This window comes from Garra rufa, chromosome 24 (assembly GCF_049309525.1).
Source record: "Garra rufa chromosome 24, GarRuf1.0, whole genome shotgun sequence".
Taxonomy (NCBI): domain Eukaryota; kingdom Metazoa; phylum Chordata; class Actinopteri; order Cypriniformes; family Cyprinidae; genus Garra; species Garra rufa.
In genome coordinates, this window is record NC_133384.1 from 29,057,655 (window position 1) to 29,073,290 (window position 15,636).

The 15,636-nt window shown below is 37.0% G+C and overlaps 1 long non-coding RNA gene across 1 annotated transcript; it reads left to right on the forward strand.

The window, feature by feature from the left end:
• Positions 1-258: 258 nt before the first annotated feature.
• On the forward strand, positions 259-4,195 carry LOC141300944 (uncharacterized). The gene is made up of 3 exons (XR_012342068.1): positions 259-556; positions 2,244-2,364; positions 2,573-4,195. It is a non-coding gene; the product is annotated as an uncharacterized lncRNA (long non-coding RNA).
• The last annotated feature ends 11,441 nt before the right edge of the window (positions 4,196-15,636 follow it).

Genomic DNA, 15,636 nt, shown 5'->3' on the forward strand with positions numbered 1-15,636 from the left:
CCCTTCCTTTGAGGGTGGAGAGAGATCGAGATCGAGAGACAGAGAGAGAGAGAGAGAGAGAGAGAGAGAGAGAGAGAGAGTGGCCGTCCACCATCCACGTAGCTATAGGTTTTGTTATGCTGTGATTTCTCTCTCTCTCTCTTTCTCTCTCTCCCTCGCTCGCCCGCTCACTCCGAACCCCCTTCTACCCCCACCTCCTCCTCTCCCTCACTCATTCTCCATCTCTCTCTCACACACACACGCGCCAAACACTCTCTCTCTCCTCCTCTGCCTCTCTCTCTCTCTCCCCGTCTGTCTCTCCCTCCCTCAGCTTCACTCGCTCTTGTGCTGTAAGTTCATTTGCTGTGTCAAGCAACAACTGGCTCGGGAGTGGGCAGTGGGTTTTGATCCTTTTGTGAAGCGTCCCCCCTGCGAGCGTGTACCGCGAGTCCACCTGCACACCACGGGACTGGCCGCCTGGCTCTCTCTCTCTCTAAGATCGCCGTACCATCCTGGGTTTATCACGATCGGGCATCCCACCTTGCTGAGACGGGCGGCACGATGAGATGCTGAACGGGTAAGTCGCATCCACATGTTCTAAAAAAAAAAGAAAAAAAATGTGATTATTATTTGTCAGTCGTTTTTTGCCATTTCTGCTGGTGTGGTCCACCACACCTCCTGATGCTCGTGTCAAGTGTCTCGTGAAATTACCATATTCATGGGCTCCGTTCAATTAAATCGCAATCAGTAAAGGGTCCGGCTCGAAGTGTTTTTTTTTTTTTCTTCTTTTCTTTTAGTGTGGGGTGGAATAGCGCAGATCGCTTGTGGAGAAAGGGAGGAGTGGAGAGAGGTTAAGAATACAGATATGTTTTATTTTTTGGCTCCAAACAAATTCCATTAGAATTCCTTTTGAATTTAAAAAGTGAGTGAGCAAATTTCCAAAAAAAATTTGGAGGGGAAAAAAAATAGAATTCAACAGGGGAAGAAAGGGATGGACCCAGAGGAACTTTGCCAAAGACAAACAAACCAAAAAAAGCATAAAATCCATGCATGGAGGCCATTGATTAACTCCTGGAGTTCTGGGGGGTTTGGAAGAGGGGTTTTGTCTGTGTATGTGTGTGTGTTGCTTCTGAAATGGACAGAGAGAGCGAGAGCCCTGGGGCTATAGCACTGGGGGAGTGTGCCCTGCGTCAGGGTGGCTATGTGTGTGTGTGTGTGTGTGTGTGTGTGTGTGAGGTGCGTCTGATGGTTTTGCAGACTGGGGGTCTGGAGAGCGAGCGAGCGAACGAGCAGCCGGCTGCTACGCTGCCGGTGTGTGCCCGTACGGTGGCTTTTGTTGCGTTTGTGCTCAAGTCCAGCTTCTCCCATCTCCATCTGCCTCCGTTAGGTTCTCCTCCAGTTTCTTGTGCTGCCTTCTCTGGCTCTCTGTTGCATTTCGAGACGAGGCTGTGGATTTCAGCATTTCTCATTTTGTGAATGATCAGTGTAAAATAGAGAAATCTATTTGGGTAGGTATGTAGATGACATTTTAGTAATTTAGTTTATTTAAACGTGTCATTTTTTAAAAATAATAGTGTTTGCATGAATTGAAAAAAAATCTGATTGGATATGATCATATTTGTATTCTTAAAAATGACTATTTTTCTTTTCTTTTATTTTGTTGTTTTAAAATCGTGATTCTGTGTTTTGTTGTTTAAAATATTTTCCCATAAATCAAAGCGTTAATTTTAGGGGAATTATAACAAAATACAATTTTGACTATACATAAGGCCTGGTTATTAAAAAAAATTAAATTCTAACGGAATAAGTTTAAATGTGCAAATTGTGTTCAAGCAAATGTTTTAAATAAAATAGAATTTGTACAGTTTTTTAGTGTGACACAAAAAAGCACAAATTGCACAAATATTAGTCATCAAAATCAGACCTGTTATATAAAGATATTCATTAATACGCATTACAAGTTTTTTTTTTCCCAAAAAAAAAAAGGGTTTCTCTCATAGACCAATCACACAGTTTAGCCCCCACCCCCTTCTCTTTTTTTCCCTCCCCCTGTCATCCTCAAGTGGGGTATAGAGGGGGGCCGCCATGCTTCATTTGAGTCCATGTCTCCATATAGAATTCTCCTCACGGTGCTAATGGACTGATTGGCTAATTTTTTTTCCGTTCCTATATCATTTAGACAGATGAGATGTGCGGCGTGTGATGAAGTGGACCATAATAGCATTTCGATCTCTGTTTTTAACCCCGGTGGTCTGTGTTTTTAGGTGAAGCCGCTACTGTGGACTATCATCATCATCAGAAAGAATCATGGAATCATCACGGTGGCAATGGGAGTCAGGACACGGACGCTCGCCGGAGGACCTCCGTGGGGTCCTTGCATCCCAGGTGAGTTTACGCTGTAGGGGGCGGGGGGAGGTCGGGTGTGGATTACCCATTCAACCACCTCCGCCCCATCCCCCCGCTTCTTCATTAAATGCACCTTTCCCCCGAGTGGCCCTGTGAGAGCACAGGAGGAAGTAGCACCAAAAACACTTTCCAAATATTTCCTGAGGCGTTTACTGAACCCAAATGCACTGTTAATTTCTGTTTGCAGACGAGCCGTTGAGAAGCCCTTGCCTTGCGCTACAAAGCGTCTTCAATCAATTGTTTTGAAAAGGCCTTTCCGTTTTCCGACGATGCCGGCGGTTCTGTTGTTTCTCTCTGTAGAGGACTCTCTTCGGTGACGGGTATTCTTGGGTGGATAATACGGCTCTCGTTGTTATTGCTTAAGAATACGCGTAGTCGAGGAGAGTCATGTCGGCGGCGCCTGCAATGGACTAGAGAGAGCATTGAATCCAGAAGGCCCACCTGCCTGCACGCACACATGCGTTCGCTAACGCCGAGGTTCACGCCCACATCCATTTATTGAGTCAGCGAAGCTGCATTTCCTGTTTGTGTGTGTGATGCTTGTGCTGTTGATTTATCCGGCTACTCCTGCCTTTTCAGCCAGCGGAAAGGAAAAACCGGGCTTTTTTACGATTCGCCGTCCTCACCCCAAAGGCTGTATATATTGTAACGTCCCGGGCGGGGTTGTCGATGCAAATGTGTTCGGTTTGTGCCATATATATTCTTTTCTCAGGACCGCACACACTCTACCTTTTTAATGCAAATTGATTTTGAAATGACATTTATCGTGCAGGGTTTCCATATGGAGCTCCGGGAGGGATGGAGGGAGAAAAAAAAAAAAAGAAAGAAAAATTGAATGAAATGTCCACGACGCCACTGACAGCTAAATTTATGCGGATTGTAAAGGAACACACTGCAGATAAACAGTTACCACGGCTTTAGATTGACTGCGGCGTGGCTTCCCATGTCGGCACGCGTATATCATGAATATGTATCAGCCGAGCGTATGATGCTGCATTCTAACGTCCATGAAATCCATTTAGGCAACCTAATAGGATCTACTTGACTTATGAAAGCTTACCGTCAAATCTTATAAATATACATGAGAGAGTTTTATAGGAAAAAATGGCTATTTATGTGTATCGTTTTGCTTTTTCTAATATATAGACGTATAGTTTGCATAAATTCGGACCGGCTGTTGATGTATCGACGTGGACGATTTGTAAATCTGCAAACATTTTAATTCGTCCTCCATTATCATTCAGCGCATTTAAGTGATGTATTAGCATTTCAGATAGACTAAAGGCAACAATCAGCCCGCTCTGTCCTTGATCACTCTGTAATTATCGTTCTTTCGGCTATGTGTTTAAATGAATAGAGAGAAAAGAGGTGTGGAGGAGGAATAATGTAATGGTTTACCACTAGGGGATCCACACAACTGAAAACCACATCAGTTTTTTAGCTTTTGCTTAACTTTGAAGTCATTTTTGATATTGTGCATTCGTTCAAAACTAATAGAACTGTGTTTAGATGAATCCTTTATTAATTATAACCAAGAGTGCCTTAGGAGTGACAGTTGTGAAAAAGGTCACATGCAACTCTGTATTTAAGATTAAAACTTTAGTCTAAAGCATATTGATAGTATTTCTCTCTGATATGGTTTTTATTGATGCTGTTGAGTAGCTCCTCACACAGATTAACTTCCATCTGGTTTATGACGTGATGAAATTATTCAGGCCTCTGCAGCTCGTCTTTATTTGTTCTTTATTGAAATTCTTTTTATGTGCACGTCGTCTTTGTTCCTCCCCCTCATATCATTAATAAAGCTTGATTTAAGTACAATTATGATGCATTTGTATATTTTGTCCTTATATAGGTGAAGAATCGGTTTTAAATGTAGGTCATAAATGAAAACAAGTATTAAAAGTCATGAACAATTAAACTATAAAAAAATTAGGTTAAAATAAAATGCTTTAATTATTGCAAAGCTGGATTTGCTTTTTTGTACTATTGAACTTTTCATCTTGTTGTCTGAGCTTGTAGACAAAATGTAGTTCCAAACAACAGACATAATAGATGTTTTTCTTGTCATCATCACATTTTTTAGAACTAGACTGAGATTTTTTTTTTTGTGATAGGACACAGCGTCCATTACTCTATATTCTGATTATTCAGCTGTAGGATCAATGTTTCTGTTTATGCGTCTGTTCTGCTCTCAGACAGTTGAATTCACCCAGTCGGAACATTTTCTCTGCAGTAACTTTAATTAATTTGAAAGGATTTGAGATATTGACAAGAAGTGGAGCATGTTTGTTTGTATTATTTATTTAATTATTTTTTGGGCCATTTTGTCCCATCAAAGGGAAGCCAAATTATGCTTTGTAAACATTTAAGGTATGAAATATTTATTTATTCACACTACATTCTACATAATCTCTTTTTTTGTTTTGCAATTGATAACTTTTTGACTATTATTCATTCAATTAATTAATTTACCTTTCATGGTTATATGGGTTGGTATTTACACCAAGCTCAAAGGGATATGTTTTTTAATAGGCTCAGCATTTTTAAGTGAGGATTTTCTTCATACATGATGTCATGATGTTCTATCATCCCCTGATTTCCTTCAAGACCATAATGCTTTTCACCACAAATAAGATCAGTGGCATTAATCAATTGAAAATGTGCTGTATTAGCGTATGTTTCCCTCAATACAGGAAGCTGCACAAGCAGTCAAAAGTTTGGACACTTGACTGATTTTGTGATTCTCATGAAAACCTTTAGCTTATGCAAATAAATATAGATATATGTGACCGTGGATTACAAAACCGGTTATAACTAGCATGAGTATTTTTGTTGCAATAGCCAAAAATGTACTGCATGGGTCAAAATGATTGATTTTTGTTTTATGCCAATAATTAGGATATTAAGTAAAATCATGTTCTATTAAGATTTTTTGTAAATGTCCTACTATAAATAGATCAAAACTTATTTTTTTTATTAGTAATATGCAATGCTAAGAACTTCATTTGGACAACTTTAAAGGCAGTTTTCTCAATATTTTTATTTTTTTTGCACCCTCTGATTCCAGATTTTCAAGTATCTTGGCCAAATCCTATCCTAACAAACAGATACAGCTTTCAGATGATGTATAAATCTCATTTTTTTTAAAAACTGACCCTTACAACTGGTTTTGTGGTCCACGTTCACATACGAATGTGATTAACATTTAAAAAATTTTAATAGTTAAACTAGGCCATATGGTGAAAATAAAAACAGCCAAAAAGTATCCAGTGTTGTTTAAAAAGCAGATTGTGAAGTTGGTTGAGCAAATGAAAGATTATATTGAATCTTTTATTCTGTATAAAATTTGTATGCAATGTGAAAATAATTTTTTTAAGTTGTAAATAAAAATTTTAATAGTGCAATTTCTGAGTGTAAACACCTTTTTTTTCAGCGTACACTTAAAAATGATTTATTTATTATAATTTTTTTTTTTTTTTTTTTTTTTTTTTTGCATTGACCGATCCATGAAGAACCGTTAAAAACCTTTCTTTACAAGGGAAAACATTTCTTTAGATTATTTAAATATTCTTCACACTAAGAAAAAAAGGTTCCATCTAGAATTGGGTCAGCTGCATAAAACATTTAGACTAGTCTTAAAAGTTGGTCATCAATTTCTTCTGGTCAGACTGGTCATAAATTCAAAAATTTGGTTACATGGAAACATTGATTAGTCCAAGTTCAATTCAGAAAGTAAGACTGATTATCCCTTGGCTAACTACTTCGTCTTATGTTCGCAGAAAGGTTCTGATGAGAACCAGAAATGGTACTTCTACTACAAACCCCCTCTTTTGGAAGCTTTATTTTTATTAGTGCATGTATTAATTTAGTCATTTGATTACTATTGTTCTAAAATGTGGAAAACAATTTAAAAATGAGTAGGTGTGTCCACATTTTTGACTGGCCATGTTGCCACATTGAATGTTCCATGAAGAACCTTTAAAAACCTTGGAACCTTTACAGTGTTCTTTACTACTGAAAAAGGTTCTTTAGATTATTAAAATATTCTTCACACTAACAAAAAAAGGTTCCATCAAAAACTGTTCTCAAAAGGTTCTGATGGGAAATAGAAATGGTACTTCTATTTCAAACCCATCTTTTGGAACCTTAATCTTTATTAGTGGATGCATTAATTTAGTCATTTGATTACTGTTGTTCTAAAATTAGGAAAATAATTTAAAAATGAGTAGGCGTGTCTGAATTTTTGACTAGCCATGTTGCTATATTCCATGAAGAACCTTTAAAAAACTTGGAACATTTTACAGTGTTCTTTATGATTAAAAAATGTTCTTTAGATTATTTAAATATTACATATTTTCTTCACACTAACAAAAAAGGTTCCATCAAAAACTGTTCGCAGAAAGGTTCTGATTGGAACTAGAAATGGTACTTCTACTACAAACCCCCTTCTTTTAGAACCTTTATTTTTATTAGTGCATGTGTTAATTTAGTCATTTAATTACTGTTGTTCTAAAATGAGGAAAATAATTAAAAAATGAGTAGATGTGTCCAAATTTTTTGACTGGCCATGTTGCTACATTGAATGTTCCATGAAGCACCTTTAAAAACCTTGGAACCTTTACACTGTTCTTTACTATTGAAAAAGGTTCTTTAGATTATTTAAATATTCTTCACACTAACAAAAAAAGGTTCCATCAAGAACTGTTCGCAGAAAGGTTCTGATGGGAACCAGAAATGGTTCTTCTACTACAAACCCCACCTTTTGGAACAAATATTTTTATTAGTGCATGTGTTCATTAAGTCATTTAATTACTGTTGTTCTAAAATGTGAAAAATAATTTAAAAATAAGTAGGTGTGTTAAAATTTTTGACTGTCCATGTTGCTACATTGAATGTTCCATGAAGCACCTTTAAAAAACTTGGAACCTTTACAATGTTCTTTTCAATGGAAGAAGGTTTTTTAGATTCTTCAAATATTCTTACACTAAGAAAAAAAGGTTTTATCAAGAACTGTTCACTGAAAGGTTCTGATGGGAACCAAAAATGGTTCTTCTACTACAACTACACCCTTTTGGAAGCTTTATTTTTGTTAGTACATGCATTAATTTAGTAATTTGATTACTGTTGTTCTAAAATGTGGAAAATAATTTGAAAACGAGTAGGTGTGTCCAATTTTTTTACTGGCCATTGCTACATTGAATGTCCCATGAAGAACCTTTAAAAACTTTACAGTGTTTTTAACAATGGAAAACGGTTCTTTAAATTATTTAAATATTCTCATACTAAGAAAAAAAGGTTCCATCAAGATCTGTTCGCAAAAATGGTTCAACTACTACAACCCCCCACTTTTGGAACCTTTATTTTTATTAGTGCATGTGTTCATTTAGTCATTTGATTACTATTGTTCTAAAATGTGGAAAAGGTTTTTTTGAAATGAATGACTGGCGATCATTCGCACAACATTGTGACCTTTCAACCTCACAACCGACAACTTTCCTACCTCTAAACCTCTCAGGCCTGTTGAGTCTCACAGCTTGTCTGTTTCTCACAGAGTGCTGATACAGGCCACTAAGCCTCGTTACATTAATTACAGTCCTGCTCTGTATTCCTCCATACGTGAGGCCGGTTATCGTGTGTATCGTTTCAGAGATTAATTTCAGGCGGGAGGTGAAGCACGCTGAGCTAGTGAAGTCTAACTGGCAGATATCTTTAATAAGGTTACACTATGGATGGGGCTTTAGGTTGGTTTAAATAGCCGCCTATGAAATGTACCCACATCAGTGGCTCGCTGATAGAGGCTTAGCAATCTATTTAAAAACCAATTTATTTCCACAGTATTGGAGCTGGCGCAGATTGAACGCCAGAGTGAGATCCTCCACTTCCAAATTCTCAGTGGACACCTCTCATCCCATTCTGGTGCAATCGCTCCCTCTCTCTCTTCATCTCCTCCCCTTTATCGCTCCTCTCTTCACAAACTCTGGTGACTTATATTCCTCCAAGAGTGTTCAGTAAAAACCCTTTCGGCCTGAAAAATCCCCAACGGTGTCAAAATCACCGACTGTACTAGAAAACACAGTTAAGGGCTTTCACTGACAGGAGGAAATTAAACATTAGACACAAAAGGTGCTCGTTCGTCTGGGTTTCTGAAGTGTGTGCTGCGCAAAAAACATTTTTTTTGATCTGGTGTTTTTGTCTTGTTTTGAAAAACTGACACAAGTGGTGTTTGTTGCTGTTTTTGAAGTGTGTGCACTGCAAAAATCATCTTCTTAATCAATATGTTTTTGTTTTCTGGTAAAATATCTTATTTTTATACTTAAAATTAGCAATATTGTATACGATATTTACACTTCGGCAAACTGTCTTGTTTTTTCAGATTGTTTAAAGGAAAAAAATCTAACACAAAAAGTTGGGAAGAAAAACAACCTATAATCAAAAACAAAGAAACAAAAAAAAATCCTAATATTTTATACAATTTTACTTTTTATATATGTGATCCTGGACCACAAAGCCAGTCATAAGTCACACAGGTATATTTGTAGCAATAGCCAACAATACACTGTATGAGTGTAATTATCAGTTGTTCTTTCATGCCAAAAATCATTAGGATAGTAAGATCATGTTCCATGCAAATAATTTGTAAATTTCCTACTGTAAATATATAAAAATGTAATTTTTCATTAGTGACATGCATTGCTAAGACAACATTTGGACAACTTTAAAGGGGATTTTCTCAATATTTAGACATTTTTGCACCCTCAGATTTCAGATTTTCAAATAGTTGTTTTTCAGCCATGTATAAATCTAAAAAAACATTACAAATTTTTTAAAACTTGACCCTTATGACTGGTTTTGTGTTCCAGGGTCACATATATAATGGTTACAGTTCCGTTATCACTAGAATATCGCACTCCTCTCAGCCAATCAGATTTAAAGCAACAGAAAGAACTGTTGTGTGTGTGTGTGTGTGTGTGTGTGTGTGTGTGTGTGTGTGTGTGTGTGTGTGTGTGTGTGTGTGTATATATACATACATATCCTTCAGAATTCATTCTAATATGCAGATTTTATAGAAAACAGTTATTAAATATTTTTGAGAATTCTTTTTTAGAATCCTGAGTTCAAAAGTTCAAAAGAACAGTATTTTAAAAAAAAAATGTTTGTTACATTAAACGCTCGACTGTGAGTTTTAATCAATTTACTGCATCCTTGCTGAATAAAACCATTTATTTCAGTCAACTTGTTTTGAGGATATTGCTTTACTAAAATAACGAGTGAAATTTTAGATATATTACATAAAAGACAAAAAAATACAGATTAAGAATATTTTTTGCAGTGTGTGTGTGGCCTGTTCCAGTGCTGAAGAGTGTGATAATTGATTATTTCACCGTGCCGTTCATTCATCTCCCTGCTCACACACAGCTCTGTAAACTGCTGTCTCTCCCCGGACGCACACGTAACGAGGGCCAGGCCTCCTGCTACCTCTGAGCTATCACCTCAAAGAGAGAGAGAGAGAGACTATGATTAATCAGATCTTCTAAATGCTGGCTACCCCCCAGAGAGGCCCCTTCAGAGTGAAGCTCTTAGGTCCCCACCTCCCGTAAACGCAGGGCGTTCAATCTTCACGGAGAGCTTCATTGTCAAAAGCAAAGGGAGAAAGAGAAAAGAAAAAAAAAATCAGACTTTCATTTTAGGTTCAAGCAGTGCGCAGGAAAGCACCTACTGTCTGCTCGCCTCGGTACAAATTCACAGAGCACTCAATGTTCAATAACCAGGCTCTTGCGCACACTGTCTGTCAGCGTTAGCAGCGCTAGTGCTCGTGTTTTGTCTCGCGTTTCATTTCATTGTTTTTAGGTTTGTTTGTTTGTTGCTTTTTGTCCAGTCTGAAATGAGTGTCTTTGAAAATAATCTGAAGATTCATACTCCATTGAATGAGGGGTATTTTTTGTAAGCCAAAAGCATTGTCACTTTTATTTGTGGCATTTAAAAGGACAGTGAAAAAAAGAAATTTACTTTTTTTGTTTTTTTTTTGCAAAAACTCACTGTTGGTAAAATTGTATGCAGCAATGATGACAAAAATGATAAGATAGATAGTCGTTTGTGAATCAGACTACATACAGACTAATATGCAGATTTTCATGATTTCTGAATCATGTGACACTGAAGATGTAATGATGCTCATTTTAGTGAATCAAAAATAGAGCACAAGCAGTGTAGTCTGATTCACAAACGACTCTTTTAAACCGATTCTTTTTAGTGAATCAACTGATATCTATCTGTCTCTATGTTGCTGTGTCTATCTATCTATCTATCTATCTATCTTATAATTTTTGTCATCACTGCTTTATACAATTTTACCAACAGTGAGTTTTCGCAAAAAAAAATAAATAAATAATAATAATATATATATATATATATATATATGTTTCTTTTTTCACTGTCCTTTTAAATGCCACAAATAAGAGTGACAATGCTTTTGGCTTACAAAAAATACTTCTCATTGAAAAGGACAAATCTTCAGATTATTTTCAAAGACATTCATTTCAGACTGGACAAAAAGCAACAAACAAACAAACCTAAGAAGAAACTTAATTTTTTTGCAAAAACTCACTGTTGGTAAAATTGTATAAAGCAATGATGACAAAAATTATAAGATAGATAGATAGATAGATAGATAGATAGATAGATAGATAGATGGATGGATAGAGAATGAGAGAGAGAGAGAGAGAGAGAGAGAGAGAGAGAGAGCGATATCAGTTGATCCGCTAAAAAGAATCAGTTTAAAAGAGTCGTTTGTGAATCAGACTACACTGCATGCGCTCTATTTTTGATTCACTAAAATGAGGCCATTTTAAAAAGTAATTTGTTTATTAATCAATGCCATTTGTCAAGCTAAAAATAATAGACTAGTTTAATAACTAGTTTAAAAGAGTCATGCATTTATGAAACAGACAGAAATAGAGCCATTTTGTCGTGAATTGGTTGCATGTTATTGCATGCAGCCTGCGGGAAGAAATCAAAGACGTTTTCTTGCCATTAATTTGCGATATGCAGACTTGTCTTATTACATTCAATTCAGACTGAAAACTCTGGTAATATGAATATTTTTTCTGTTAAGCTGTGGATTTAGAAAAGCAGCATAGGAAAAACTAAAATAAAAAGATTGATCTTAAAGATTTGCTATTTCGATGAGTTCAAGATTGCTATTATAAATAGTGCAGAATACAAAATATCTCATAATCCGTACTAAAATACTAAAACTATTTATTTCACAAAGGATTGTTTTGTTGTTGTACATTGGCAGCTACAGAATAGAGTTTACAGCTACCTCATGTAACATGATTTTTCATTGATACATATTTAATGCAAATACAATTGCTCTTGAATGGTCTCTCCACTGTCCCTCTTGCTGCTCCTAGCCTCCTCCGACCAAAGCCAATAACGCCCACTGGTGTGTCATTCACATGCTAAACAGGGGCATCGAGGCACTTGTCCCCAGACTTACTAATCTATTGAGTCCCAAGACACAACCTTTCCTCCAAGCTGAATGAATGTGTGAGCAGCAGCACCATCTGCAAATACCAATAGGAGAATATCAAGTATTCTTTGAGGCCGTATTAGACCCGCTTTGAAGGTGAAAGAGAAAGAGAGAGGGGCTGGTATTTTTTTTCCCTGGTATTTTCAAGGTCCTGCGATAAGCAACTGACTGTGATATCCGGCTGTCTGTCGGAATGATCTTCACTGGACTCAGAGGTGTTATTCTGAACGTCTGTCCTCCATCTGACCCTGCGAGATCTCACTCTGTCTGCACTCGTCCCTTTTATCGGTGCTTTAATCGTTACTCCGTCGCCTTTTATGTTACCGCAGTTCTCAAATAATTAAAGAACATTTGAATAACTAGGAAATCATGAATGATAAAACGGTTCGCTAATGTGAAAAACACATATTTGCATTTCATTTTTTGAACACCTCTTCGTTCTGGATTTTAGTCCTAAGCTCTTTATTCAGTTGAATTTATGCATGGATAGAAAATGTATGGACAGACATATAGAGATAAATGGATGGATGGATTGACACAAAATGCATGGATGTAGGATGGACGGACTGATGGATGGACGAAATGTAGATTGGACGGATGGATTATAAATGGATGGACACAAAATGCATGGATGTAGGATGGACAGACAGACGGAAAATGGATGGATGGATGGAAAGATGGACAGACAGATTGATGGATGAACAGAAAATGGATGAATGGATGGCTGGATAGATGGACAGATGCAAAATATCTAGATTGATATATAGATAGATAGACAGACAAACAGACAAATGGAAAATGGATGGATAGATGGACAAACAGATGGACGGACGGACAAATGGAAGGATGGAAAATGGATGGATGGACAGACGAAAGAATAAAATATGATTGGATGGACAGATGCAAAATGCAAAGATAGATGGACAGACAGACAAAAAGAAAATGGATGGATAGCTGGACAAAACAGATGGGCGGACGGACGAACGGAAGGATGGAAAATGGATGGTTGGACAGACAGAATGACAGAAAATGGATGGATGGATGGATGGACAGATGCAAAATGCATAGATACAGATAGATAGATTGATAGATAGATAGACAGACAGATTAAAAAAATGGATGGATGAATGGATGAAAAATGCAGATAGATAGATAGATAGATAGATAGATAGATAGATAGATAGATAGATAGATAGATAGATAGATAGATAGATAGATAGATAGATAGATAGATAGATAGATAGATAGATAGATAGATGGATAGATGGATGGACAGATGCAAAATCCAAAGATAGGTAGATAGATAGACAAACAGACAGATGGACGGACAGACAGAAAATGGATGGATGGATAGATGCAAAATGCATAGATACAGATAGATAGATTGATAGATAGACAGACAGACAGATGGATGGATTAAAAAAATGGATGGATGAAAAATGCAGATAGATAGATAGATAGATAGATAGATAGATAGATAGATAGATAGATAGATAGATAGATAGATAGATAGATAGATAGATAGATAGATAGATAGATAGATAGATAGATAGATAGATAGATACAAAATCCAAAGATAGGTAGATAGATAGACAAACAGACAGATGGACGGACAGACAGAAAATGGATGGATGAATGGATAGATGCAAAATCCAAAGATAGATAGACAAACAAACAGACAAATGGATGGATGGACAGATGAAAAATGCAAAGATAGAAAGATAGCTAAAAAAAAACAATCAACAAATAAAAAAATCGTAATATTTTTAAATGTTTTTTTTTTTTTCAGCCGAACCCTCTTCACCATGGTCTTATTGTATGAAATAACATTTAACAATCACTTAGAAATCTCTTTGGTCTCTCAGCCTTTAGGATCGTTTAGAGTCGTACACAGACACACAGCGGAGTGTGTTGTGTGCTCTGCTCTACTCTACTATCAAGAGACTGTCATTGTGACTCTTAACTTCAGAATGAACTCTAATAGCAGCCCACTCTCTCTCTTTCTCTCTCTCTCACTGCCTCCACCCTGACCCCTTTCCTCTTCCTTCCTTTCTCTCTCTCTCTTTGTATCCATCTAAATCTATCTCTATTTCTCTCTGTTTTTCAACCTAATCTCTGCAAGTCCGTGCATGAGTCATGCTGTCTGCCCACCCCATCCCTGCGCTGGACAGAGACAGTGGGAAGCACTTAATGACGGCCTTGTTTAGTAATTCATTATTGATGATGCCTGTTTTCTCCGACAGAAGCATTATGGGGGCTGATTTTCTCTCTTCTGAAAGACCACGTGACCACGTGCCAACAAGGCATCCGATTTGGTCTGAATTAAAAGATCAGACATAATTTATAATCAAACATGAAATCAAAATTGAACCGATTGACTTTCTTCATAAATGCTCCTTTATGTTGCATGATGATGTCTGACTGTGCATGAATCATCACTGTGCATATTTTTCTAAAGAGTAATTTACAATGATTTCCCTACTGTTAACTGAAAAAAAGAGTGCAGGCAGTCTTTTTATTCTAAAGAAAAAAAATGTATGTTTTTCTCAATATGCAATATCTTTTTCTATCTCTTTAATATTTTATTTTCTGCTGATGTAACCAAGGCCGCTTGGACAGGAAACATTGTAAAAAACAATATCATCCTATACTATTTCCAACTGAATTTTCTGTTTCACATTAAATATTGGTTGTATTGCATATGTTTTTTTTTTGTTTTTTTTTTGAGAAAACACACATTTGTGTAATTGGATAGACTGTGATAACTAGCATGTGCGTCAGTGTTCCTTGTTCCATTAAAAGTCATAATCGCAGACGAGCACTCTATCATAATAAGAGCATGACAATCCGACATGCCATTCTCTCCCAGGTTAAACAGCAGCAGATGGAGATTGTCTCTGGCTTCGTTTGTGAGCGGAATTAATTAGCAGTCACAGCAGCTGACACATCAGTTTTACACTGACCTGCAATTAAGAATAACACTTCTTTTTGGAGTGCGTGCATAGAACGGCCGTTTCATTGGCAACAGCCTGTGCTGCTAGATTTGTAATTAAACTTTCTTTGGTCTCGGAGGCATTATGAGACTGAAGTGTAAACCCTAGGAACCGTGAAGCTCCCAGACAAATTCTCATAGCTGATACATTTATTCTACATAATAACTTTGTGCTGAAATCGAGTGAGCTGTCTTTATAGACAGCTGCCTACTAAGACAACATCTTAACTGAATAAACCTCAAAATTGATGTTTGACAAGGTTGAGAATCTCAAAATGCTGTCTAGGTAGGCAGCTCACTAGGTTTTGGAGCATGACAGCTTCATAAAGAACCAAGCTTGACTGAAATGCTTCTTTGTGGCTTTTGTCACCAAAACCCCCCAGAATGCATTGGGGCAAGGGACTGAGGCGATATGTGTGAAGCAAAGATGCATTTGCTCTGCAGCAGAAGCCACGGTGCAGATGTTGCAGGTTATTTCCGTGAAGTTTCATCATGATGCTGGGACACTGAACTCTGGTAATCTGCGCTTCTCTCCGGAGTGTGTTTGCTTTGGCAAGGGAACACTTCGGCGAGACACGCGAGTGCGTGTCTCTGTGTGTGCGCATGAATTAATATTTATTTGAGGGTGTTAAAATTGGTTTGAAGATGTTAATTGCATGGTAATTTGATGTTTCTGTTGATGGCTTTGACATCAAATATCATTTCCATTTGAGACTAAACTGAC